The following is a 27,571-nucleotide window of genomic DNA, read 5'->3' as shown; positions in this document are numbered from 1 at the left end:
AACGCATGGCACAATGCTAATTTGGAAGAGGGGAGGAGTTTTTGGCCAAGTGGGCTGGCTTTGCAATGCCATATTGCACAGTTTTAACTACACCTTTTTCATTTGTGTTAAGCTGTGTGATATGGCTTTGTTGCACTTTGTGATGTTTTCAGTATTTTGAGAGAGAGAGAGAGACTTTAGCTATAAGGCCCTTATAGTAGTTAGGTATTAATACCTCTATATGAGGCCCACCTAGTAATGTTTTTATTTACAGGTCAAAAATCAAACATGCAAGCTTAATTAATCATGTCAAAAATCTAGGATATTACTCATGATAGATCCAGAGTTCTTTCTATGCCAATATGGCCTACTTCATTATGAATACCTCTTAAAGCTATGAACAGGTTATCACAAGTCAGTGGACTACCTACCTCTATCTCTAGACTATGTGATATAACAACCACTCTTCCAGCTTTAGCTTGTACTCTTATGACATTAGCCAATGCCATAGATCTGAAGGCATAAATGTTTCTTAATTCTTGTCCTGTCTCCAATATTATGACTGTATTCATATTTATCTTTTCTCTAAAATTTCCTCCATGTATATGAATATTTCCAGGCAAACATTTTGGAAACCATTATTCCAAAAGGATAGCACTTCCTTCAGAAGCCAAAGTCTCAAATAGTCCATTGGTTCTTTATTTTCATAACTAGCAATATGTACTTTGCTAGACATAATAATTGCCAGGCATGAATCTTGTTACCTAACAAAATAGTCACTTGGTTCTAATATTTTAGCTAAGATATTTACTGTAGCCTTGCTCAAAATGTATTTATGAAATAAAAAAAATGTTTATGGAAGGACGGGGATGGTTTCATATAGTTAATGTCCGGCAACCCCTTCGGTGCCTTTACCATCTAATCATCAACACACCCTCCAACCTCCGTGTTTTTATTTCAAAATATTATATTTTAAAAACTTTTCAGAGATAGGCATCAGTAAATTCCATTCTTTGTTCTTTTTTATTATTATTTATTTTGTCTTTATTTTCTTCGTGCAAACACACTATCAATTGTTACCCCAAACCGTCAGAAATTGAGTTGCTATACTTAGCTTTGAAATGATGGTTTGGGGTAACAATTGATAGTGTGTTTGCACGAAGAAAATAAAGACAAAATAAATAATAAAAAAGAACAAAGAATGGAATTTACTGATGCCTTTGTTCTTTTTTATTATTTATTTTGTCTTTATTTTCTTCGTGCAAACACACTATCAAGTGTTACCCCAAACCGTCATTTCAAAGCTAAGTATAGCAACTCAATTTCTGACGGTTTGGGGTAACAATTGATAGTGTGTTTGCACGAAGAAAATAAAGACAAAATAAATAATAATAAAAAAGAACAAAGAATGGAATTTACTGATGCCTATCTCTGAAAAGTTTTAAAAATATAATGTTTTGAAATAAAAACACGGAGGTTGGAGGGTGTGTTGATGATTAGACGGTAAAGGCACCGAGGGGGTTGCCGGACATTAACTATATGAAACCATCCCCGTCCTTCCATAAACATTTTTTTTATTTCATAAATACATTTTGAGCAAGGCTACAGTAAATATCTTAGCTAAAATATTAGAACCAAGTGACTATTTTGTTAGGTAACAAGTTATACACTTGGTGGGTAATCTCTGTTGTGGAATAGAGGCATGAATCTTGGGCAAAACCTTGCCTTCATCCTCTTGTGGTTTAATCTGAGATATTCATTTTTCAACTCTGTGTATAAGAAAAGGATATAAAGTGAATAGAGTCTTTAACCGAGAAACTTCTAAAATGGTTAATAGTCTTCATAATAAAGTATATGGGGACAGAATTAATCTAAAGAGGTATATCTAAAAGTGGTGGTTCTCAACCTTTTTCCCATTGTGACACACCTGACAGACCACGCTTACATCTATGATACACTGCTCATTACAATTCACAGTGGACATAAAAAATAAAGGCCCGGTATTATTTTTATTATTAAGAATGACACAAGGGAAATATAAGTACTCTGTCTGAACAGAAATTGCATAGATAGTAAACATCCCATACCAAAACAGCTCCAATTTCCAGCAATCAAACAATAATCACCTTACAAGGCAAAACTGCAAATATTACTCCAGTCCTTAAAACTCCAATATTCCTCCTATTAGAAAAAATGGACCAAGCCAGGCTGCTATAGAACCCTACACAGAAATGACATGCCAGCAGAATACCTCACCTCAGTCACATGTGCAGACCCTCACCTAACAAAGAATAAAGAAACTATAAAGCATAAAAAGAAACATGCAGACAAAAACTGAACTGGAAACCGTAACAAGCCAGAGAGAATGTTTGCAGTGCAACAAGGAAAAAGAGAACATCACCAGTCCTCATAAAACAAATAAAAAAATATAAAATCAATAGCAGTAAAACCATAATAATAAAAAGAACAGTTTATTTTGAAATGAATTGAATATCCAATAATTAAAAACTGATATCAAAAAATTTTAGAGATCAATAAAATATTTCAAAATAGCAGGCACAAAGACCTCAAAATGAAAAATAATAAGGATAAAGGATTGCTTTGCTCTGCATACCTGGGAACGTGTGATATCCAGGTGCCCTGAGATTGTTCTGAATTAGTAGGAGGAGGGATGGTTTGCTTGCAACTTTCTTCTCTCTCTCAGTCACACACAAGCTCTCTCCCTCTCATACTGGCTCCCAATCATGCACATATACACATGCTTTTTCTATTTCACTTATATATGCTCTTAATCACATATTTACACACATGCTGTCTGTCTTTTCACACACACACACACACACAAGCTTTTAATCACACACTTACATACTTGCTGTCTCTTTCTCTCACATACATAAGTTCCCATTCACACATTTTCACACATGCCCTCTCTTTTTCTCACTTACACACATGCTCTCTCTCTTTCCCTCACTTACACACAATCTCTCAATCACATACTCACATACTTTCTCACATACACCGGCTCTCAATCACACACACCCACACACACATGCTATCTCTCTTATACACACAGGCTCTTAATCATGCATACACATTATTTCTCTCACACATACAGGTTGTCAGTCATGCACTTACATTCATGCTATCTTTCTCACCCACAAAGGATCTCAATCACACACAGGCTCTCAATCACTCACATACATGCTGTCTATCTCTCTCACACCACACACAGACATAGGATCTCAAACACATATGCTTACTCACTCACTCTCTTCCCCCACCCCCCACACCGACCTAGCAACAGCAGCAGCTGCCTCCATTTCCTGCCTTAATGGCAGCAGCAGCCTCCTCCACTTCCAGCCCTCGCGGCCTCGAGAGGACTCCCTTCGGCCGTGGGGGCTGATGCTGCTCATTCTTCAGGCTGCATCTCTCTTCTTTGGGCTGCGCTGTTCGCACTAGCATGGTCTCTTCTTCCCGTGCGTGTGGCTGCTGCACTCCACTTCTTCTTTTGGGCCACGGGTGGTGGGAAGAAGAAACCATGCCTGTGCTGCTGACTCCAGCTCTCCTGCTGTGTTCTGCCTGGGCTATCAGCATTTTCATCCCAAGCAGAAGATAAGTTCCTATTTCTCTGGGGCAGGGGGAGCATCTGGGCCAGCGGGAGACCGGGAAGTATTGCAACACACCTGTGTATGCTTGGCGACACACTGGTGTGTTGTCACATACAGGTAGAGAACTGCTGCCCTAGAGGAAAGAATGGAAAAAGGGAGATATGATAGAGATATTTAAATACCTCCAATAAATAAATCCACAGAGGGGAGGCCTCTTTCAATGAAAATGAAGCTCTAGAAGTCCTGATGCCTGGACTTCTGCTTAGGCTAGAGCCTGAACCCATGTCCAATGCTACACCTGTCCTAGAGGCCAAGTCTCAGTGCTGGAGCCTAAACTCAGACCCAGGCCCAATGCCGAAGCCCAAACTGGAGACCTGGTCCTGATGTCTGAGCCTCAGCCTAGGCCGGATCCTGGGCCTGGGCTTAGGTCAGAGCCTGCTGATGCTGCAGCCTGGCTCAGAGGCTGGGTTCTGAGATGGGGCCTTGAACTGGACTTGGCCTGATGCATGGGCCTTGGCCTAGGCTGGTTCTTGGGCCCAGGCCCAGGCTCGGCAATGAAGCCCAGCTCAAAAACTGGGTCTCAATGCTATGACCTTGAGCCAGATGCACATGGCTGCCATGTTTCAAAGCCTGTGCCTCCACCAAGATGGAAACCCAAGCCCAGGCCTGACACTGCAGCCTGTCCCAACAAAATAGGGAAATGAAAATACAAAAACACCCAAAAAAAACAATCTGGGGTTGACCCAAAATGGCCCACTCTCAGAACAAAAACAAACAGGAGCAAATTGTTTTAGGTACCATTCCTTCTTTTAACCAGTTTTCATTCCTCAATTGAACATTGCCTCCTATCCCATGGCTATCTAATTTCTTCAAGAATGTCTCATGAGGTATTTTATAGAAATGTACAGAAGGAAAACATTTGTTTTCATTCTTATTCGTTTCGCCAGGACCCAAATTCCTTGCATTCGGTTTTCTGGGAAAAATCCCGATTCGTTTGATGCATTTTCCATTAAAGTCAATGGGGGACGTATTTGCAGCCTATTTTTGGCTGCAGAATTGGGGCTTTCTTATCAATTCTGATGAAACTTCTGGGGAGCAATCATCAGAACAAGAAAAGAGCTCCAAGGTACTTAGACTGTGGCAAACTGGCACCAAAGTGGTATGAATAGCCTAAGGCACTTTAAAGGGTCAAAGGGGTACCAGGAGTGGCATGAGTGCTTTAACAGAGGTGCAAAGCAGAAGTGAGAGTGTCAAAAACACACCACAGCTTCAAAAGGGAGCACCGATAACAGATGCATGAACCCTCAAAGGCAGCAATACAGGCAAAGTAACAAGACAAGTGGCATCAACATCCTACAGCACAATGAAGGGGGAACATAGCAAGCAGAAAGACTAGCACCAACACACTGAGGAACCATGATAGTGGCAAGAACACCACAAGGAGTTGAGTGAGTCATCTGGTGTATGGCAGCAAGGCAGAGTGGCATAAAGTTGATAGGGGCAAGACAGGCTGGCAGAGCAGAGGTAGTCTGACCCTGTGGTTTTGATAGGGGCTAGGCAGGCTGGCAGAGCTGAGGTAGTCAGGTTGCTGTGGTTTTGATAGGGGCAACACCGGCTGGCAGAGTGGAGGTAGTCAGGTTGCTGTGGTGTTGATAGGGGAAAGACAAGGAGGCAAGACAAGACTAGGCTCAGCATGAGGTGTGACTGTCAACCAGTGCATACTGTCCACCCGACCTGTCTTGAAACACGGACCAAGAAGTCTAACATGCGTGCTAGGACCTGAAACATGATGAACTATGCCTGGGTGGGGTGGAACGTTGCTGCTGTGCACAGGGCTGGTGCAAGGGTATTAGGCACCCTAGGCAAACCTTACAGCCTGGCGCCCTACCCCCTCCTCCCCATACACAATTTTAAATTATGCATTTAATACATATTTTACATGAAAAGTGACATTCTGAGATAAAATTAATATATACGTTATTGTGATAATTTCATGCACTGTTGTGATGCCAACAAGAAAACTTTACATCTTGGAATTCATATGGCATCATACCTAATGTGATATATTTTGGCATAGGCCTCCCGTATCAACACAGTACTATCTGCCAACACTCAAAGAATAACAACCCTATCTATGAAGAAGAATACCACAAATATTACACCAGAATCTAAAATATCAATACACCTCCTATCATGAAAACAGAACAGGCCAATCTACTACAAATCCCTACAGAGAAACCACATGCTAAAAGAATGCTTCATCTCAGTCTTTGCATGCAGAACACAAACCCTCATGAAATACAGAATAAAGCCACATAAAGTATAAATAGAAATGTGCAGACAAAAACTGAACTGTAAAACACATCACGCCAGACTCTATACAGTGTAACAATGGAAAAACAAAAATTCACCATTCCTTGTGTAACAAATCAATAAAATCAAGATATATAAATCATTAATCATAATTATAAAATCATACAAATAAAATAATATCAAAATAGCGAATAGAATATCCAATAATTAATGACTCATGCAAATTTTGAAAGCTTTACCAAACACCAATAAAATATTTCAAACAGCAGACATATCACATACTACCCAATAATTAAAATGGTAGTCAATCAAGAAAAATAAACTTAAAAAGCCACCTTTACTTACCTTCTCCAGCAGTTCTCCTACTCCTTTCCCTTGAAGGGAACACCAGAAGCAGCAGCAGCTGCTGAAGCTGTACTCACTGTCCTCTTCCTTAGGGACCACAAACAGTGTCTTCTGTCTCTCACACACACACACACCATACTCACCCTCAGGACCAGTTTCTGTCTCTCGCACACCAATCATCTCCCCAACCAGTCTCTCTCACTCTCTCGCTCTCTCTCTCTCTCTCACACACACACACACACACACACACATACACACACACACCAGTCATCTCCCTGTTCAGTCTTTCTCACACATACACATGTCATCTCTCGGGCCAGTCTCTCTCAATCACACAATGCTCTCGCTCTCTCTTACACACAGGCTTTCAATCACACACAGGCTCTCTCTATTTCACTTACACGCAAGCTCTCAATCACACACATGTTCTATCTCACTTACAAACAGGCTCAATCACACACATGCCCTCTCTTACAGCCAAAGCCAGCCAAAAACATGCTCCATCTCTTTCTCGCACACACACATTGACACACAAGCACCCTCCCTATCTCACATACATGAAGCACCTTCCCTGTCTCACACACAGAAGCACCATTCCTTTCTCACATACACACACACACAGAAGCACCATTCTTTTCTCACATACACATCACATACACACACACAGAAGCACCCTTCCTATCTCACATACATGAAGCACCTTCCCTGTCTCACAAACAGAAGCACCATTCCTTTCTCACATACACACACACACAGAAGCCCCTTTCCTTTCTCATATACACACACACAGAGAAGCACCTCTTATCTCACATACATGAAGCACCTTCCCTGTCTCACACACAGATGAACCATTCCTGTCTCACATACACAGAAGCACCCTTCCGATCTCAAATACATATACACACAAAGGCCCCCAGCTGAACAGCTCGTCTCTGGCAGCAGCTGGCAGCGGCCATCTTCATTTCTTCAGCCTAGTCTCAGGCTGCGCTGGTCTTGTTTTCTTCAGCCCCACCTGCCTGCTCTCCATCAGCGGCTGATTGTGCCGGTCATCATTTCTCAGGCGGCAGCTGGTAGCGGCCATCTTCTTTTCTTCGGCCCCACCAGCCTGGTCTCTTCATTTCTTCAGCCCGGCGCCCTCAGTGGCCCGGAGAAGAGGAGGCCACGTGATCCACTAGTCCGGCCCACCGGGGAAAGCCCAATCCCCCAATAGGCCAATCTGCCCCTATTTTATCACATAACCTTCTATTTTTCAAACACCGCGGCACGAACCAAAAGAATGGAAACGTATGATATGTTGCATTCGCGGGGGATCGCGATGCGTTTCATGGACCCATGAATGCAATGAATAGGGACCTATATGTTACAGATTGCGCATTCGTTCAAAACAAATGCACATCCCTAGAACTTTATCAAAACACTTTCTGAAAATTCAGATACACTATATCATCTGACTCACCTTTATCCACCTATTTATTCATACCTTCAAAAAGTTGAAGTGTATAAATTGTCACTTCAGACTTTTTCCATCTGCCCTATTTTCTTTCTATAGGCATGAAGAACAGCTCTGTGGGCCTCACACTATAGCCTTTTGATACTCTATAAATTTCAAATCTGGCATTCCTTAGCAGTTTTTAGTCACCTATAAGCATGGACAGAAAGAGGATTGACAGCTAGGTGTAGCTGTTGATCAGTCCCTATCTACCATTAGGAACATGGGAGATCTCAAAATGATACACATGCACATTAATGTTGCAATAGACAGATTATTATATGCAGACATCTTATATGCCTTTTTTACAAGTACTGTTCATCTTATTGGTCTTGACAACGTGATGTCTACAACTCTCCAACCCCTCTCACTTCTACCTGTAAAATTGTGCTGAGAAACAGATGTTCACCTTGGATGGCTGCTTGATCTCTCAGCCCTCATTCTGGCCTGCTTCTTTTTGACCTGGTGTTGGAGATCTCATCAGTTGTGACTAAGGTCCCACATAGTTCTATTATTGTGGAAGACAGCATTCAAGTGCTGACAGATTTTCTCCCTGGTCCATTCTTTTTAGGAGGATTCCACTTTGTGTGACTTCTTCCCATACAAGATGTGCTGGACCTTTATGACTTCCTTCACAAGAAGCTTCTGGTGAAAGCAGCTCCTGCCTGCACATCTGTATAACACCTCTTTTCTGCTGGGAGGTTTGCTGTTGATGAAAGAGCTAGTAGTTGTCTGTTCCTTGTCTCCCAATGTAATGCTGTTAACAATGGAGAAGCAGACAGGTTATTTTCCTCTATATGCTATCTTTGTATTTGGGACATGGCAGCTACTCACATCTCTGGAACTTTGATGAGGAAAGAGCTAAGTGATGACTGGAAGCTCAGATATATTTGGGCTATTATAATAAAATTATTTAAGGAAGTTAATTGTAAAATGCAGATGCAAATAACCTAGAGTTAAAAAGCAGCAGCTCTAAGGGTAGACGAGTGGAGGCCATAGGTTAGAGGACAGAGCTGTATGGCAAGCTACATGTATGCCAATGTGTGGGTGAGAGAGTGAGTGTAGTAGGCTGTCTTGAAAGATATTAGACCCTGGAATCATGGTTCATAGCTTGCATAAGAAAAAAACACATAAAATATACATTTAAAATAAACTTTTATAAAAAATTTAAACTGTTAAAATGGTGGTCCAACCATGGATCCCACTTCTTCAGCTAAGGGTTAAAGTATCCAGTCACCAACTGTCCTCACTCACTCAGTATCAGGACTTGCATCCATAGATCCCTGGGAAAAACAGGAAGAAGGTCCTACCAGGGAGGAACAGGATGCAGGCTGTTATCCGAGTACTCTGAGAACTGGGCTACCAGTTAGGGCGGGAGGGGGGGAGTGGTTATTCAAGCTGATGTGCTGCCATTGGTTCAGGTGCTTCTTGCTGCTGGACTTCTGTATGTGGAACATCCACGTTTCTAGCGGGCTGGGCTGGGCACAATTCCTCTTCCTCCTTGTTATCCAAGCTGGTGGTCTCTGTGAGCAGAGAGAAATGTGTATATCAATCCATTTGCTGGTATGCTCATGGGTGTGATGTGTTGCAGCACAGAAACAGAGAGCATATTATTTATGGGAGTGAAGAAGGCAATGGGAAGGGAAGTGATACTGTCTGAGAGAAGCATCTTCTGCTATAGAGGGTTACAAGGCCATTTATAGGTTTTAGGGATGTGTATGTGTTTGAAATGCATGGGAAAAATGCAATGCATAAGTCCATTTTATTTCATTTGTGTACCCCCAAAATAAATGAAGAGTACAAACAAATTTAAATAAAAATATTATCTCATTAATTAATTTTTCCATTTCATGTCTATGGCGCATTCAAGTCTATGGCTATGTTGAGCAAACAAACACTATTTGCAAGCTCTAACTGGTAACTATAGCAACAAACTGTAGCCTGTGTGTTATGGCTCTGGCCCAGGCAGAGTGCAGGGGATACCACCTTTGGAGAGCTGCAGATCAGCAAGGCAAGGCTGGAGAAAGGCTTGGATAATTTGGTAAGGCTAAAGCAAGGCTTGGACAGGAACAGAGTGCAGGTGAGCCTGTAACCAAGGCTTGGACTGGAACAGCATGCAGGTAAGGTTGGAGCCAAGGCTGGGATTGGAACAGAGTGCAGGTAATGCTGAAACCAATGCTTGGACTGGAACAGAATTAAGGTAATGCTCTAACTAAGATGGGACAAGGTAGACAACACAGAGCATAGAACTTACAGACCCAAAGACAGCAATAGAGGAAGGCCCCGAGGGGCAGGAAAAGAAGAGGCCTAGATAGCCCACAGAGCAATGCTAGGCCTATAAAGGCCAGAAAGCAGGGCAAGAGGCAAGAAGGCCCAAAAGGCAGAAGATGAGGCAAGGTCAGAAGGCCCAGGGGCCACAAGGCAAGGTAAAGAAAAGGTTAGAAGACCCGCAGGCCACAAGGCAAGACTGAGATCAGAAAGCCTGGAGGCCACAAGGCCAGCAAGGCTGAGGTCAGAAAGCCCAGAGGCAATGAAGCAAGGCAAGGATAGGCATGGGGAGGCCTCAAGGCATAAGTGGCTAGGACAAGGAACTAAGGGTAACCCAATTCAGAAGCATCTTGGGACTGACAAGGCAGGATTATATAGGCCTGGAATCTGGGAGTGGTGCAGACAGGAGGGAAGAGCTTGGCCAGCCTGGAGGTTATGTTTTCTGAGGTCCCCTGAAACCATAACACTGTGTGACATCACAGCTTACTGGGAGTCAAGGTTGGCAAGGAGATCACACAAATTACGGTGAAGCATCTTTTTTAACTAGCCTATAGCTGCTATCTGAATCTAGTGATGTTGATGTTCTCCCACTAAAATGTCTGAGCATGCACAAGAAACTATCTATTTGCCCTTTGGCGGTTTGAAGAGAAGGATCTTTTTTGAGAAGCTCTCTCACATGCCGATGCAATAAGGTGCGTTCAGAAGAATGCAGAATTTTAACTGTAGGTTGTGCATGCATTTTGTGAGCATAAACTTTACTGACAGTGGAACAAGTTTTAATCACACAAAATGTATGTGTAAAACTGCATTCTGCTTAGCACCCTCACATGGAAATTCCATGCAAATAGGGGCATTAAACAGTACTTCCTGATGAAACAAGGTGCACTGGCTTAACCCAGGATTTCTTAGCACTAGAAACTTCTTTTCAGAGATAGAGTAAAGTTTCCAATGCTGATCCTTAATACCTAATACTGGAAGGAGTGCAAACAACTGCAATGAGTGGTGATTGCACAATAGCATGATCAGAGATAATGAGTAATGTGTCATAAACAAATTAGTCAAATCTACACATCCAGGATATAATGTCTCTCTTAATAAGATCTAAGATCAGTGGGTGCTGACATTTCTGATGGACAAATCTGCTACTTTTCATTAACATTGAAAGGGATTCTAGACAAAAAGTTGTCAAGCCTACAGAATACTCTCGTGGAGAGATACTTTTTCACACATCATGTTATGAATGTTTAGCTATTGTTTCCACTTCCTATTGCAAGACATATGAATCCATGAGAATGTTTTGATCTTATAACATGCAGTCAAAGCTTCCCTTGCTTCTAGATTAGACTTCTGCCCTCCCTTGGCACATTCACATTTACCCCACCTCTACAGGGTCTGAGCCAAGTCACTGGTCTGCAGCATGTTACTCAGTGTCTTCCACATACACATCACTTCCATTTACCCCGATTCTATTCATTGCTGGTGACAGCTTCTCCCTCCCCCCCTAAGTTAAAATGTACATTCAACCTTTGCTGAATGCACATATTAATTTGGTATGAACATTTTTTAACTCTCAGTGCATTAGCATGGCATGAGCTTACTGCATCATGGATTTTAAAAATAAAGTAGCTTGTGTACTAAAACTATGCTGAAATTTAGTTCACAGTTTTCTAATGCTCAGCTATTGCTTATTAGAGCTTTAAAAATGTTTTAAAAGTAGGCTATGGCATTGGTAAAGGGCTTCTTTTGAATTACTCTGCTGCAGTTTGTGATCTCTCACTCACTTTGACAGAAAGGGAGAAGCAGCGCCACTGATTTCTGCATTCATTGGGGGTTGACTAGAAGTGGAGTGGAAATTGAACCTAGGAATGGAGTGAAGCCTGATTTTTCTGTCTCTATTTTGTTGTGGGAATGCTGGAGGGTGTCCCATCTCTGGGATTTCATGTACCCTTGGGCCACGACACCGCCACAGAGGACATCTGGCAAGTGCCGTGGCAGGCGAGGAGTGTCCAAGCATGGGCTGAAGATTCAGGAATGCTGAACCTTGGCCACTACTGAACCTGATCGCATAGAGAGAGACCCAACAACCAATGTTGGTCTCTAGAGTAGCCCTCCGGCCACTCGATAGCCCTTTCGGACCTGCCACACAGGAGCAGCAAATGTGACAGGATGGACAGTGGCTGAAGGGCGATGACAACAAATGAAGACATCAAATGATGACAAAGGCTCAGGATACATGAGGGCTTCACGGAGACTTGGTTACATGAAGAGTCGAGATGAAGACGAAGACTTGAAGGGCTGAGAAGAGATGCAGGGTAATCAACAATGAGACGAAGAATTGTAAAGCTGAGACAAGTCTCGGTGTAAAGAGGACTCAGACAGTGTCACAAGGTTTGAAGTTAACCGGTGGAATTCTGAAATGGTACTACCACATCACGCGCCCTACACTACCAAGCAAGGCAGGTCGTGGACCACGCTTTGAGGTCTCCCAAGCCAGGTTGCTTGAAGAATCAGGATGAAGACATGAAGACTCCAGCAAGGCCTGAACCGAGACGCGCCCTCCTGGCCAATCAAGGCAAGGCGCGGACATGCCAGGATGGACAAGATAAGAAGAGTTCATATCAAGCGGAGGCAGGTGCAATATTTTCTTGAGTTGCATAGTTAATTTGGTGCAACAGAGTTTATTATTCTTCACAAACTGTCTGTAGAAATAAAATTCCAGGTAGAGTTCCATCAGTAACATTTTACAAGAGGACATCCATATTCATATGTTTAAGCAAATTTCTTATGAATATTTCTATTTCTGATGCTTCTTCTCTGGAAAACTTGATTGGTTTCATTCCAGTTACTCTCTCCAGCAATGGATTACTCAAAGATTCCTGCTGTTATGACAAAATGGACAAAGCAGTATATAGTCCTTGGAAAACATTTTTCAGATGAGTACTTTTCAAGAAATCATGGTTCTTAGTGTTGACATTCTAGGAGAATTGTTATGATCACATTGATGCCTATTAGTACTGGTACAGTCATATTAGTTTTGTTATTTAGACAAACGAATTAAAACCTCAATAAGATTTGCAATTCCACAATATAGTTCATATGGAATAATTTGCTAAAACCTGTGATCCTCTATGTTGCCATTTCAAAAGCAGCAGCAGGACATGAAGCCGCCGTTTGAAAGGCTACAGCAGAGAATCACTCACTGAGAAAGCTGAAGATTTTGGTTTGCAGTGCAGCATAAGACTTTCATGGTCTATTACAGGATAAATCTTGAAAACTCTTTGGAGGATTAAGATTTTGTCTTGATAATATATCATCAAGCACACAAGGTGCTTAAGATCAGAAGACTTCATTTTAGTAAACACACCTAACTATTGCCAACTCATAAAAATCCCTTGAGAAAGAACCCTTTCTGGGTTTGAAACGGGGACTCGTCGGGCTATTTCAACATCGGATAAGATAAGTTGGGATTTTGTTTACTATACAAGTAGCGATTTTGATGCACTAAAAAAAATATTGACTCTACAACAAGTAGGAAGTTTATGGATTATTGTGCACTATTTGCACTCTTCACGCAAAAAATATATATGGATGGACGGGGGGGACGTTAATGATTAAAATAAATTGAATAACACCGGGATGGTGTTATATAATACAATATATGAAACGTTCTTACCATCCTAATTTTTTTTTTCCTTTGTGAATTGTTTTTGATAAAATCAGATGTAAACAATTTGAATACTGGAAGTAGCCCTGGTGGAAACTGGATTTTTTGGAAAGTCAAATTTACACCATCAAAAGTTATTCTATTAAGAGGTGATATGTTTTTTTGTTTTGATATGCCATTTCAAAAGAGACATAAGGATTTCCAGTGCCATAAAATTCTTGGGCCTGTATGAAAGGTAATGGGAAATGAATGTCTTGTCCATCTGGTATGCCAGTGACATAAACATTGCAATCAACTGGAGCAAAAACTGAAGCTATTCTAGTACTAACTATCTTTGCATGATGTAAAACACCAGAAGCTCCAGAATCTCGCATAACTCATCTTTCACCCTAAATCACCAAGGATTTCCCCTCCCAGTCCAATATCCCAGATCTTCTGCAGTGTACTTAAGATAATGTAAACAGACAAGGAATCCTACCTGATTCAGATCCCTCTGACATTACATGACCCAGAACCATAGCCCCACAACAGTGCACATCCCTCCCCCCCCCCCCCCCCCCCACCGAACTAGGTATACTCTCATTTTCCCCAAGGTAACTGATGTTCTGTGTTGATCCCTTGACACTCCACCCACCAGCAAAGGCACTAATGCTAGAGCCATTACTAGGACCAGTATGTGGTGTGATAGAGGTATCCTTACTGGCCCTGAGACCTTTCCTCCTGGTTTTACCAAGAACCCAACAAACATAATAGAGTCAGTGCTGGCTCTATTTTTGTGTGACCTGCTTGTATTTATACACTTCACAGGCATCCATATCTGCCAATATGACAAAGTCATGGAAAATTCAATTATAGCTGAAAATTAGGATAATGACTCTACATATCTAAAATGAGATGAGTGTCATACTTATTGTAGTTAACCTTGCAAAGTATTTCAACATCAGAGGAAAAGTCTGCAATAATAGTTAAATATATTGTATTTATATGTGTACCTAAGATGTGTTTATTTGAATATTGGATACACTATTTTTAGATCTCCAAAGTCACTGAATAGCTTTCACTGGAAATTTTTCTGAGTTCCAAATCTAGATAAATTGAGCCTTTGTAACATGATTGATGTGAGCTTGCTGTTCAAAGTCACAAGTTAGGACAGAGTACTGCTTATTACCTAGGAACATTTTCTGCCCATTACCTACCTAGCAAATTGGTCAAATCTGAACTGATCTATCTACAATGCAAATGTAGAAAACTGGACTGAGTACTTCAGAAAGGCACAATTAAAAGAGAGGCTCACCACAATGCAGGCTAAATGATGATTTTTTTTAAATTTGCTTTCAAAGTTCTTTCTTTTGAAAATTATGGGTCTATGATGTTTCAACTAATGACTCAGAGAAGCCCCCTCTCCTACCCACCAGAGACGACACACCTTAGATTTAGTATTTTGCAATCCTTCTTTTGCAATTCCTACGTCCAAGCAAATTGAAGTCTCACCCATACCCTGGTCAGATCATTTTCTTATCCAGTTTGAGTTAAAAGTACAAATACCCATTCCTAAAATAACGAATCCTTCCCCAATATGGAAAAGGAAATACATATCTTCTGAAACTTTTATTGATACCTTATCTCTGTCTGCCTTTGCAGGTTGCCTCTACCTGCACAGACACTATTAATGTTTGAAATTCCACTATTACGTCTGTTCTAGATTCCTTAGCTCCTTTGAAAAAAGTAATTCCAAAAAAAGATAAAATTAATGCCACATGGTACTCTCAATTTTTGCACACCCTTAAAAATCTGGTTAGAATCAAAGAACGTAAATGGAGATGCAATAAAACCGCACAGACAAAAAGTGATTACTATTGTATGCTAAGATGTTATAACAAAGAAATTAATAAAGCCAAAAAGACTTTTTTTTTCTAAAAAGATCTCCGATGCCAATGGGAATCTTAGTATTCTTTTTAACATTGTAAAATCCTTGACCACAATTAACAATCTAAATGGCCCGTGTTATAGTTCTACTGACTGTAATAAAATAGCTTCTCATTTGAAAAACAAAATTGATATGATTTCAAAAGAATTTCAGCAGTTACCTTACCCTACTTTTAAAGCCCTGTCAGATCAGGTGGTCAGGTCTCAATATGATCCCATGTCAGAGTCCACAATTTAGAAAATAATTCAAAAACAGAAAACAACTAACTCACCTTTTAATCCTTGCTCAGGTTCATTATTCAAAGCCATTGTCCCTTTTACTAGTAATTTCTTATGCGATATGGTCAATCAATCACTTTCAACCGGTAATTTTCCTGACAATTTGAAAACCACTGCTATTTTACCTATTCAAAAAAAATAAATCAAAAGATTCTTTAGATCCTAACAATCTTAGGCCTATAGCTTTAATTCCTTCCCTTGCTAAATTAATCGAATCAGTGGTCCTATGCCAACTCTCTGATTTTTTATCTGACAATGATCTCTTACACTCAGGTCAGCATGGCTTTAGGAACGGACATTCTACAGAGACTCTCTTACTATCTTGCTTTGACACAGTATTTTGTGGTTTTGATGCATACACTGATTACATTCTTATATCTTTAGACATTTTGGCAGCATTTGACACTCTGGACCATCTTATACTCTTATCAGGTTTAACATCCTTAGGTATTCAGTCTACTGTGCTATCTTGGTTTCAATCTTTTCTAACTAATCGACAACAACAAATACAAATCAAAATCCAATGCTCAGATCTCAACTCATCTGGAGTACCACAAGGCTCATCATTATCCCCTATACTTTTCAATATATATTTACTTCCACTTTGTCAAATTCTCGCAGCGTTAAATGTTTATTTTTGAATCTATGCTAATGATATTCAATTGCTTGTCCCCTATAAAAACTCTTGGTCAGATACACTTTCTTTAATCTCTCTGTATCTATCTACAAAAAACTCCTAGCTAGACCATAACCGTCTAAAACTGAGTCCATCAAAAACTGTACTCACACATCTTTCATCTATTGCCAGTTCTTCAATAGGACCTCCCTCTCATCTAAATTTCAAGGGACTTTCTATCCCAATTGGTACTTATATCAATAGTTTAGGAATCATAATTAATTTAGATCTTTCAATGTCTAATCACATTTCTAATATTACAAAAAAATCTTTTCAAATTACATCTATTGAAAAGAATTTGACCATTTTTTTTTCTTCAGGATTTTCGTACAGTTTTACAGTCTTTGATATTTTCAGGTCTGGACTATTGCAACGCATTATACTTAGGTTTGCCCGACTCTGCTATCTATCCTTTACAATTAATGCAAAATTCTGCTGCTCGGATTCTTTCAGGCACTTCTAGTAGAAATCATATCACTCCAGTTCTATTTTCCTTTCATTGGTTACTGGTTAAATATAGAATCCAATATAAAGTATTGACTATTATACATGCTCTTATCAATACTGCAACATCAACATGGCTTTGTACCAATTTTTGTATTTATAAACGTGCTAGAAAACTTAGATCTACCTCAAAAAATCTATTAGATATACCTACTATCAAGTTGGCCAGACTTGAAATAACTAGAAAAAGGGCTTTTTCAGTGGTGGGCCCTATCCTATGGAATTCACTCCCAGACCCTCTATGCCTTATACCTTCTACACAACAATTTAAGAAAACACTAAAAACGTATCTATTTCAAAAAGCTTATAGTACATTGATTAATTCTCAAACTTAGTGTTATGGTCCTGGTCGCGACAGTCACAACCCGACCCTCACCTCCTTGGTCCCGTTCCATCTCCGAGAGCCTGCGGCCTGTTTCACGGCATCCCCACGGGGGGGACGCCGCCAAGAAACGCTTCCTGGATGCCGTCTCCTTAGGCGCGCGCGCGTGCGCAGGAGCCGTGCTTATGAAGGCCTTTTCCCGCCACTGAAGGCTCCGCCTTACCCCTGACATCAGACGCTGCGGCCTATGTAAGGCCGCCGCGGAGCCCAGAACTTTGCCTTGCAACGGGGTTCCTTGCGGTTCCCAGTTGCTCCGAGCCCCGGAACGTGCTATTGCGTTAGCAGCTCCGTTCCTGCCTAAGACTTGTTACGCTTCTGTGTCCAAGTCCTGGCTTTGCTCCTGTCTGGTTCCAGTAATCTGTCCTGCTTCAGTTCCGGCTTGGATCCAGTACCTGTCCTGCTTCAGTTCCTGCTTGGTCCCAGTAACCTGTCTTGCTTCAGTTCCGGCTTGGATTCAGTACCTGTCCTGCTTCAGTTCCTGCTTGGTCCCAGTAACTTGTCTTGCTTCAGTTCCGGCTTGGATTCAGTACCTGTCCTGCTTCAGTGCCTGCTTGGTCCCAGTAACTTGTCTTGCTTCAGTTCCGGCTTGGATTCAGTACCTGTCCTGCTTCAGTTCCTGCTTGGTCCCAGTAATCTGCCTTGCTTCAGTTCCAGCTTGGATCCAGTACCTGTCCTGCTTCAGTTCCAGCTTGGATTCAGTACCTGTCCTGCTTCAGTTCCTGCTTGGTCCCAGTAACCTGTCCTGCTTCAGTTCCTGCTTGGTCCCAGTAACCTGTCTTGCTTCAGTTCCGGCTTGGATTCAGTACCTGTCCTGCTTCAGTTCCTGCTTGGTCCCAGTAATCTGCCTTGCTTCAGTTCCAGCTTGGATCCAGTACCTGTCCTGCTTCAGTTCCAGCTTGGTTCCAGTACCTGTCCTGCTTCAGTTCCAGCTTGGATTCAGTACCTGTCCTGCTTCAGTTCCTGCTTGGTCCCAGTAACCTGTCTTGCTTCAGTTCCGGCTTGGATTCAGTACCTGTCCTGCTTCAGTTCCTGCTTGGTCCCAGTAACCTGTCTTGCTTCAGTTCCGGCTTGGATTCAGTACCTGTCCTGCTTCAGTTCCTGCTTGGTCCCAGTAACTTGTCTTGCTTCAGTTCCGGCTTGGATCCAGTACCTGTCCTGCTTCAGTTCCTGCTTGGCCCCAGTAACCTGTCTTGCTTCAGTTCCAGCTTGGATCCAGTACCTGTCCTGCTTCAGTTCCTGCTTGGTTCCAGTAACCTGTCCTGCTTCAGTTCCCGCTTGGATCCAGTAACCTGTCCTGCTTCAGTTCCTGCCTGATTCCGGATCCCTGCCCATCTGCTTCAGCTCCAGCCTCCGTGATCTCCTAAGTCCTAGCGGCCAGGCTCCTACGGGCTCCTCCCGGGGGAGCTCCGGCTTCCAGGGTGAATCCCCTAAGTCCCAAGCGGCTGGGCTCCTATGGGCTCCTCCCAGGTGAGTACAAGCTTCCTGGGTGAAGCTCACCATCCATCACCTGCCTGGTATCTGCCTCCCGGCCTGCCCTCAAGCAGAGAGTATAGCCCATCTCTCTCCAGTCTCCCGCAGGCCGGCCCAAGGGTCCACTAAAACAGCTTATTCACAACACTTAGATTATCCATAATTGCATCCCTAACTCCTCAATTACTGACATACCTCACTTACATGAACCATAAGTTTTCTTGGAAACGCCATATATGTCTTTTTTCAGTGTTTGGTCCAATTTTATGTATTTTATGTATTTATTTTATTTTTAATTAACAATTTTATTTTATTTTTAGTTTCACTCTTATGTATGTTTACTGTTAACCATTTTGATTAATCCTCAAATTGTAAAAGTGGTATATAAACAATTTAAATAAATAAATAAAATAAATAATTGTAATGCCTCCCCAAAATGAAGAATTTGAAGTGAAAATAACCTGGCAAATTGAATTGGCTAGTCACAATTCGATTTCTGTTCAAACTTTGCAAATACCAGCTAAAAACATGTGCCAGGACAAACTATTACAAGCTGAAATTTGGGCTGTGACACAGCAGTCTAGATTTCCTTAGTTGAAACAATTTACATAAACTAACAAGCAGTACTTTTTATTTTCAACTTCTTTGTGGTAGAAGAGACCATCTGTGAAATAACTAACTTGCACTGTGTTCAAAACTTGATACAAAGTAATCACTTGGATTCCCTGCTTTCTCGTTCACTTCTAAATAAATATTTCCTTCTCTTTCCCTAATGTTTTGTCTTTTGGCATGAATTCTGAATCCCGCATTGCTAATTGAACCACTTTAGTAAATTGTGGCTGAAGAGTTCTGTGAAAAAGAGGTTGCAGACACGCTGCATGACTATAGACAGCTGAACAGGAGTTGGGGGCGGGGATAATATTTTCTCTTTCCTCTTTCCCAATTAAACTGAGAAGCATAAGCAAACACCACTTACAGTATCTTGAATCACCTGTTCCCATTTCACACTAGTTAAGTGGCTGAGAAAAAACCTGCTATTATATTATGTCTTCAAATAATGAATGAGGTATCTTCAAAACCATTTAGTTTGGCTTGCTCATTCTTGGTATAAATGCATAATTACCCATAAGCCTTGCACTGTGGTCTTAGGTTGATTAAAATTGTACGAAAACTCTTCTTTGAATTTGCTCTCCAGTCTCCACTTTCTGAAAAGGCACAGGTGAATAATCTATATTTCAAAGGAAGATGACCTTTACTTGATTTAAAAGGAATCTTTCTTTCAATATCTGAAATGAGAAAGTGATTAAAGTTTTGGTTGCAAGGCAAGATGTATTTTAGAAATAGATAAGCTTAAAGGTCAGACATTTTTGATATCAGGATTTTAACTTTCTTAAAAATATTCAAATACTTCATAAGAATCACAGTTTCTGTATGTCTAGTACAATCTTTGCAATCCAAAATAAGATTATATTCAATGTTCCTGTATTTCACTATAGAGTATTAGTCACCCAACTTAACACAGCATGAGTTGTTATTAATCTGATTTATTAGTTTTTGATCTGCCACTGAGATACTATCTACATCCCTAGACTAATAAGATATCTTTGCAAAATAATAAGTAAGTGAAGCTTCACATCATTCTTTTAGGCTCAAAGTTAACCTGCTTTCTTCAGAATGCTCTTAAAGATACTTCCTAACACGCTTTATTGTACTTTTATGTAGAACATCTACACATACTATGCCAAACCATAGTCACTGAACAGTAAATTGAGCAAAGACAATGTAGAGCAAAGACAAAAGGTAGTTGGCAACTGAAAGGGCAATTCCCCACCACCACCACCACAAACACACACACACAAACACCAGAAAAAATAAATAGGAGGATACTACATCTGAAAAGAAAAGGTTGTCAATGTACAGGTACAGATAATTAAAGGAAGAACAATCTTACACCTGTAAAAAGTGATACACAATCCTTAAACTAGAGGATGAGAAAAGAGCAAATGAAGTCAGGATCAAGGTTTGCAAGAGAGATTGCAGAAAATGAAAAATGTACAGATATGACTCAAACATGGTATTCACTATTCAGAGGAAGGTATGACTCAGTCATAAGACAGATGGTTAGTTTAATATTGTAGATGGCTTTGCTTGACAATTGTAAATCCCCAAATCTTCTGTGCTTTTACAAGTATTGTAAAAGTAAAGATTTTTTTTTATAATTTTGAAATAATGCAGCTCCTTCTGTAATAATTCAGTATGCATTGCCATTAGCATACATTTAAGGATGGTAACTTAAATACGGGCATACGGGTGCACATGTGCGCGCATTTGCAGGCACGCATCCAGAGATGCGTCCATTTTATAAGATATGCATGTATGTGTGTACATGGTATGAAGTAGCCTGGACGCATGTGCATCTGCGCACAAATGCTGCTTCTACTGCGTAAGTGGGAGAATTGTACAAAGAAAACACAAATAAATACCATTACCTGTATTCCCATTTCATTCCCAGTTTGCCCAGGTAAGGGATTTGACTTCTATATCCTCCTAATTTAATAGCCTCCTTTCCCCCCTATTAGCGCTGATCCTTAAAACACCTCTGACTAGCTTAGAATTTTTTTGTTTTAAAAGTTACATGCCATCTATAGTAGGGATTTGAATCATTTTTATGACGAATTAAAATATCGTATGATATTTCTTAATTCATCATACATCAGCAAAATTGATAAACAATAGTATTTCCTCCGAATTTTCGTGAAAAATTATTTATCGTATTAATTTGCACTAACAGGAGTTACTGCGCGTTATATAGCTCACAGTGCGCAGTAACACCAATTAGTGCATGCTGTTGCGTGCCATCACAGTGAGCAGTAATGTACCATAGTGCGCACTGATGCAGACTGTACTGCACACTAACAGTGATTAGTGTGCAGTCTGTTCAGGAACTATACTGTGCACTAACTTTGTGGTAGTGCGCACTGAGGGGCGGATTTTAAAAGGAGCGCAAATAGCCTACTTTTGTTTGCGCTCCAGGCGCAAACAAAAGTACGCTGGATTTTAGTAGATACGCGCGGAGCCGCACGTATCTGCTAAAAACCTGGATCGGCGCGCGCAAGGCTATGGATTTTGTATAGCCGGCGCGCGCCGATCCGCGCAGCCTACCCCCGTTCCCTCCAAGGCCGCTCCGAAATCGGAGCGGCCTTGGAGGGAATCCTCTAACGCCCTCCCCTCACCTTCCCCTCCCTTCCTCTACCTAACCCACCCGCCCGGCCCTGTCTACACCTCCCCCTTACCTTTCTCCAGGGATTTACGCCTCCCGGAGGGAGGCGTAAATCCCCGCATGCGAGCGGGCCTCCTGCGTGCCGGGCAGCGACCTGGGGGCGGGTACAGAGGGCGCGGCCACGCCCCCGGACCGCCCCGGGCTGTAGCCACGCCCCCATACCCGCCCCCCAAACGCTGCCAACACGCCCCCGAAATGCCGCAACGACCGGGCCCGCCCCCGACACGCCCCCGACACGCCCCCCTCGGAGAACCCCGGGACTTACGCGAGTCCCGGGGCTCTGCGCGCGCCGGTAGGCCTATGTAAAATAGGCTTCCCGGCGCGCAGGGCCCTGCTCGCCTAAATCCGCCTGGTTTTGGGCGGATTTAGGCGAGCAGGGCTCTTAAAATCTGCCACTAAGTCTGCGATAGAGCGCACTGACCGTTGTTAGTGCGCACTAAGGGGCGGATTTTAAAAGGCGTGCGAATAGCCTACTTTTGTTTGCGCTCCAGGTGCAAACAAAAGTACGCTGGATTTTAGTAGATACATGCGGAGCCGCGCGTATCTTCTAAAAACCTGGATCGGCGCGCGCAAGGCTATGGATTTTGTATAGCCGGCGCGCGCCGAGCCGCGCAGCCTACCCCCGTTCCCTCCAAGGCCGCTCCGAAATCGGAGCGGCCTCGGAGGGAACTTTCCTTTGCCCTCCCCTCACCTTCCCCTACCTTCCCCTACCTAACCCACCCGCCCGGCCCTGTCTAAACCCCCCCCTTACCTTTGTCGGGGGATTTACGCCTCCCGGAGGGAGGCGTAAATCCCCGCGCACCAGCGGGCCTCCTGCGCGCCGGGCCACGACCTGGGGGCGGGTACGGAGGGCGCGGCCATGCCCCCGGACCGCCCCGGGCCGTAGCCACGCCCCTGTACCCACCCCCAAAACGCTGCCGACACGCCCCCGAAACGCCGCGACAACCGAGCCCGCCCCCCGACACGCCCCCGACACGCCCCCCTCGGAGAACCCTGGGACTTACGCGAGTCCCGGGGCTCTGCGCGCGCCGGGAGGCCTATGTAAAATAGGCTTCCCGGCGCGCAGGGCCCTGCTCGCGTAAATCCGCCCGGTTTTGGGCAGATTTACGCGAGCAGGGCTCTGAAAATCCGCCCCTAAGAGAAAATGATTCTAATTTGACATTTTTTGGGCAATATAGGAATGAATATGTATTCTTATTGGCTATCTTCTTGTTATTTATTTACGTTACCAAGGTTCCCACTGAGGTGGTGTTTTTATAAATGGGGGATGGGAAATGGGAATGGGTGACAGCTTGACAAAAAGTAATGTCATCAGTCATGTGACTAGAACTTGTTTGTTTATTATTTTTGTTACCAGGCACTGGCACATGAAATGCTAGTGCATGTTTTGAATTTGTCAATCCCTGTGCATTATAGAAAGGAGGTCCTGGAATTATATGTGCATTATGTACTAGGGATATGAATCGTTTTTGAACGATTAAAATTATTGTCAGATAATTTTAAAATTGTCCAAAATCGTTAGAGTGCATGATACAATACAAATGCCCCCAATTTATCATCAGGGGCATTTGTATTGTATCGTTAAATAGGGCGCGAGAAAACCGGCACACCAAAAAAACCCTAAAACCCACCCCGAACCTTTAAAACAAATCCCCCACCCTCCTGAACCCCCCCAAAATGTTTTAAATTACCTGGGGTCCAGTGGGGGGGTCCCGATGTGATCTCCCTCTCTCTCTGGCCATGGCTGCATTGAGAAATGGCGCTGGTGGCCCTTTGCCCTTATCATGTGACAGGGCAAAGGTAGTGCCGGCGCCATTTTGGTTCCTGGCTCCCGACGTCACGCGTGCAGGAGATCGCCCCCGGACCCCCGCTGGACCCCCAGGGACTTTTGGCCAGCTTGGGGGGGGGGGCTCCTGACCCCCACAAGACTTGCCAAAAGTCCAGCGGGGGTCCGGGAGCGACCTCCTGCACGCAGGCCGTATTGCCAATCTTCAAAATGGCGCCAGCGCTACCTTTGCTCTCACTATGTCATACGGGCGACAGTACTAGAAACATTAATGTTTGCACCTAAGAAAGACTTATTGAACATGGCCCATATTATGAAGGTCATGAAAACTATTGAGCATATGAAATATGCAAGCTCCAAACATCTTAAGTCAGCTTTTAATGTTCTTACATTCCAAATGTTGCTAAACAGGAAAAAGAATATTCTGTAAAAAAGTGATGCACAAATACATGAAACTGAAATTAGAAATACTAGAACTAAACTCAGACAGGCACAGCATTTGAGGTCAAGCCCTTGTAGGGATGTAAGGCCTGGACAGACAGGCACAGTATTTGAGGTCAGGCACTTGTAGTTATGTAAGGGCTAGACAGTGGACATTTGCAGACAGGCACAGCATTTGAGGTCATGCCCTTGTAGTGACATATGTGCTGGATGGACAGTCACAGCGGTTGAGGTCAGGTACATGTGCAGATATTATCTGGTGCATATGAGGCAGTTGGAGATGCTACAAGGCTTTAAATTACTTTTATTCATCTTGCCATTCACAGGGAAAATTTGGAAACCCAAGCAAAGGAATGTTTATTTTAAAAAAACACTAGCATTTCCGTCAACTCTTATGCCAGCCTTGAGCAGAGAGGGCTCATGATATCCCGTCATTGAAAATATTCGTTCACTGAGCACACTGGTTGGTGGACATGACAGATATCACTGAGCCACTTTGGCTAGGTGTGGCCAGACAGTGGACTTGTGTGCCCAATATGCCAGCAGATCTGTCTGCATGTACTCTAAGGGTTCTGTGAGATACCATGTCACTGACATTTGTGCTGATGTCTCCTTTGCTTGGGTGGGCTGAGACTCCTTCTTGCCAGCTGCTTTTGCTCTAGCCCATTCCAGAACAGATGCTTGTTTATAGGCAACATGTCTTTGGCATACTGAAGTGGAGCAGGAAGTACTAGCTGTCACAAACAGATTGCTACTACTGCTTGGGCTAGCACTACCCTCTGAACTGCCTGCTGTTTCCTCCTCTGCTTCATGCCTAATCTGTCTCTGCCTATGGCACTCCTGTTCATGGACTTTTACTAACAGCAGGTCCTTCCTATGGTGCTCCTGCTCACATACCTTTTCTAACAGAGGGTTCTTCACAAATGTGAGACAATCGGACTGTAGGGCAAGTTTCCCTTCCACATGGGGATCACAGACTGTGACGAGCATATATGTGTGGTCTTTTGTTAAAGGTCTTAATCTCCCTTGCACCTGCTTCTGCAAAACATCCAGACAATGTAGCACCTCTGCTGTCATTCCCTCTTCCTGTTTAAAGCCTCCAAACTTTCCTCCAGAAAATTAACTATAGGGATGATGTCAGCCAAGGTGGCACTTCTGGAACTCAGCTCCTCCATGGCATCCTTGAAGGGCTACAGGATTTTTACCAGCTGACTCATGACTAACCAATCATGATGCCCTAGGGGACTATGCACTCCTATCTCCATTTCAAGAGAAAGGTCATGAAGGGGTGTCTACTGCTCCACTAACCTCTGCAGCATCATATATGTGGAATTCCACCAGGTGGTATTGTCTTGAATGAGACGCTTGTGAGGCATCTCCAAACCAATCTGCTTTTGTCGGAGAACCTGCCCCGCCTTCACACTTCTGTGGAAGTGTGCTGCTATGTTCCTGCACTTGTGTATTAACGTATGCAGGAATTCATTCTCTTGGTGATTGGACTCCAACCCCAGAGCTGACTTCACTACCAGGTGCAGAGTGTGTACAAAACATCAGATGTTCTAAAATTGCCCTCATATATTGCCTTTACCATATTTGCATCATTGTCTATGATAAAGAACCCTGCCTGAGGATTCCTGGCTCACTGGTGTAGCTGCCAGCCCACCAGCATCTGTCTGATGCATGCTAGAATATTGGCTGAGGTATGGGCCTCGTCTGTCGGTTGGGTGTGCAGTAAAGCCCACTTGCGCCCTGATACTTGTTCACTAATAGAGCTGCTGCCTGCCCCTGCCTCAGCCAGATCCCACCAGTGTGCTGTCAGGGAGAGGTAAGAGTGTGCAGCTTTCATGGCGGTCCAGATATGGCAGGTGAAATGCACACTCCCCTCTGCCTTAGCTAGCAGCGCTTGGATGAGACTGTGACACAGGTTGTACAGGCTGGGGATGCCCTATCTGCTAAATGTGGTTCTGGAGGGGACTTTGTAATTTGGAACTAAGACCTTCAGCAAATGCTTAAAACCCACATTCTCCACTACCTGCAAGGGCTGGTCATCAAGGGCAATCATTTCCCTGATGCTCCTGGTAACAACTTTTGAGGCTGCCTGCCTCCTTCCCCAGGATAGCATTACCGAGCGCCACCACATTTCCTCCATGGTGGGTTGTCACTTCTGACACATGGCAGGGGGCTGCTGGCCTGTCATCTGACTGCTAGAAGGGGCTGAGGCATGGGGTGACTCTGCTCCTTTTCAACCACTTTATGCTGCCTGGAAAAAGGGGTCCTTTGACTGGTATTGCCACCATCCCCAGATGGCAGTACTGTTGGGTGTTGCTTATGCATATGATGCACCATGCCAAAATTAGTTAGATGGCCCATTTGCTTGCCTCTGCTAATAGCCCTGGCATAGTAATTACAAAACACAGGTCCTCCATCACTTTAAAGTGGCTCCAGATCGCAGATTTCCTTTGTGATCTCTTCTCTATAGTCTTCGGGGTGGATGCTGGCACTGGAGTTGAAGTAGTGGGTGCACACTGAGAAGCAATGCAAGGGACATCAGTCACACTCTGTGCCTGCGCTGACTGCTCTTCCTCCTCCTCATCATCAGTTTCATCTCTCCCCTGCAGCACTGAAGTGAATGCTAAGGCAGAACTAACTAATCCTCCTAAACCTTCTTCAGCTATTACTTCTTCCATTTCTGATTATGAGAATCCCACACAAGATGATTCTTCATCAGAATCAGAAGCAAACTGCCAGTCCCAATCATTCTACCACGTCTACCTTTTCCTGACATCATGGATTTAATGTCACTGCCTAGTGCCTACTAGGGATTTCAATTAAAATAATCCTCTCTTTACTGGTGAATGAACACCTCTGTCCCAATATATGTGAGTCTGTGAAAATGCCCTCAGATGCACAGTGCAGTGCCTTGATGTACACTACAACTGAGACCACTGTATGTGCACGCACCAAACGTGTAACTACAAAAGAGGCCTACTGGGGATTTGGCTTAAAAGAGCACTGCTGTCCCAATATATGTGAGTCTGCAAAACTGCCCACAGATGCACGATGCAGTGCCTTGATGTACCCACTACAACTGGGACCGCTGCATGTTGTCATAAGTTCACCTACTTGGCAAGGCAGGTTCCCTTCTCTCCGGACTCCTGGGT

Source organism: Rhinatrema bivittatum, chromosome 1, assembly GCF_901001135.1.
Source record: "Rhinatrema bivittatum chromosome 1, aRhiBiv1.1, whole genome shotgun sequence".
Classification (NCBI taxonomy): domain Eukaryota; kingdom Metazoa; phylum Chordata; class Amphibia; order Gymnophiona; family Rhinatrematidae; genus Rhinatrema; species Rhinatrema bivittatum.
Note: the sequence above shows the minus strand (reverse complement) of the source record.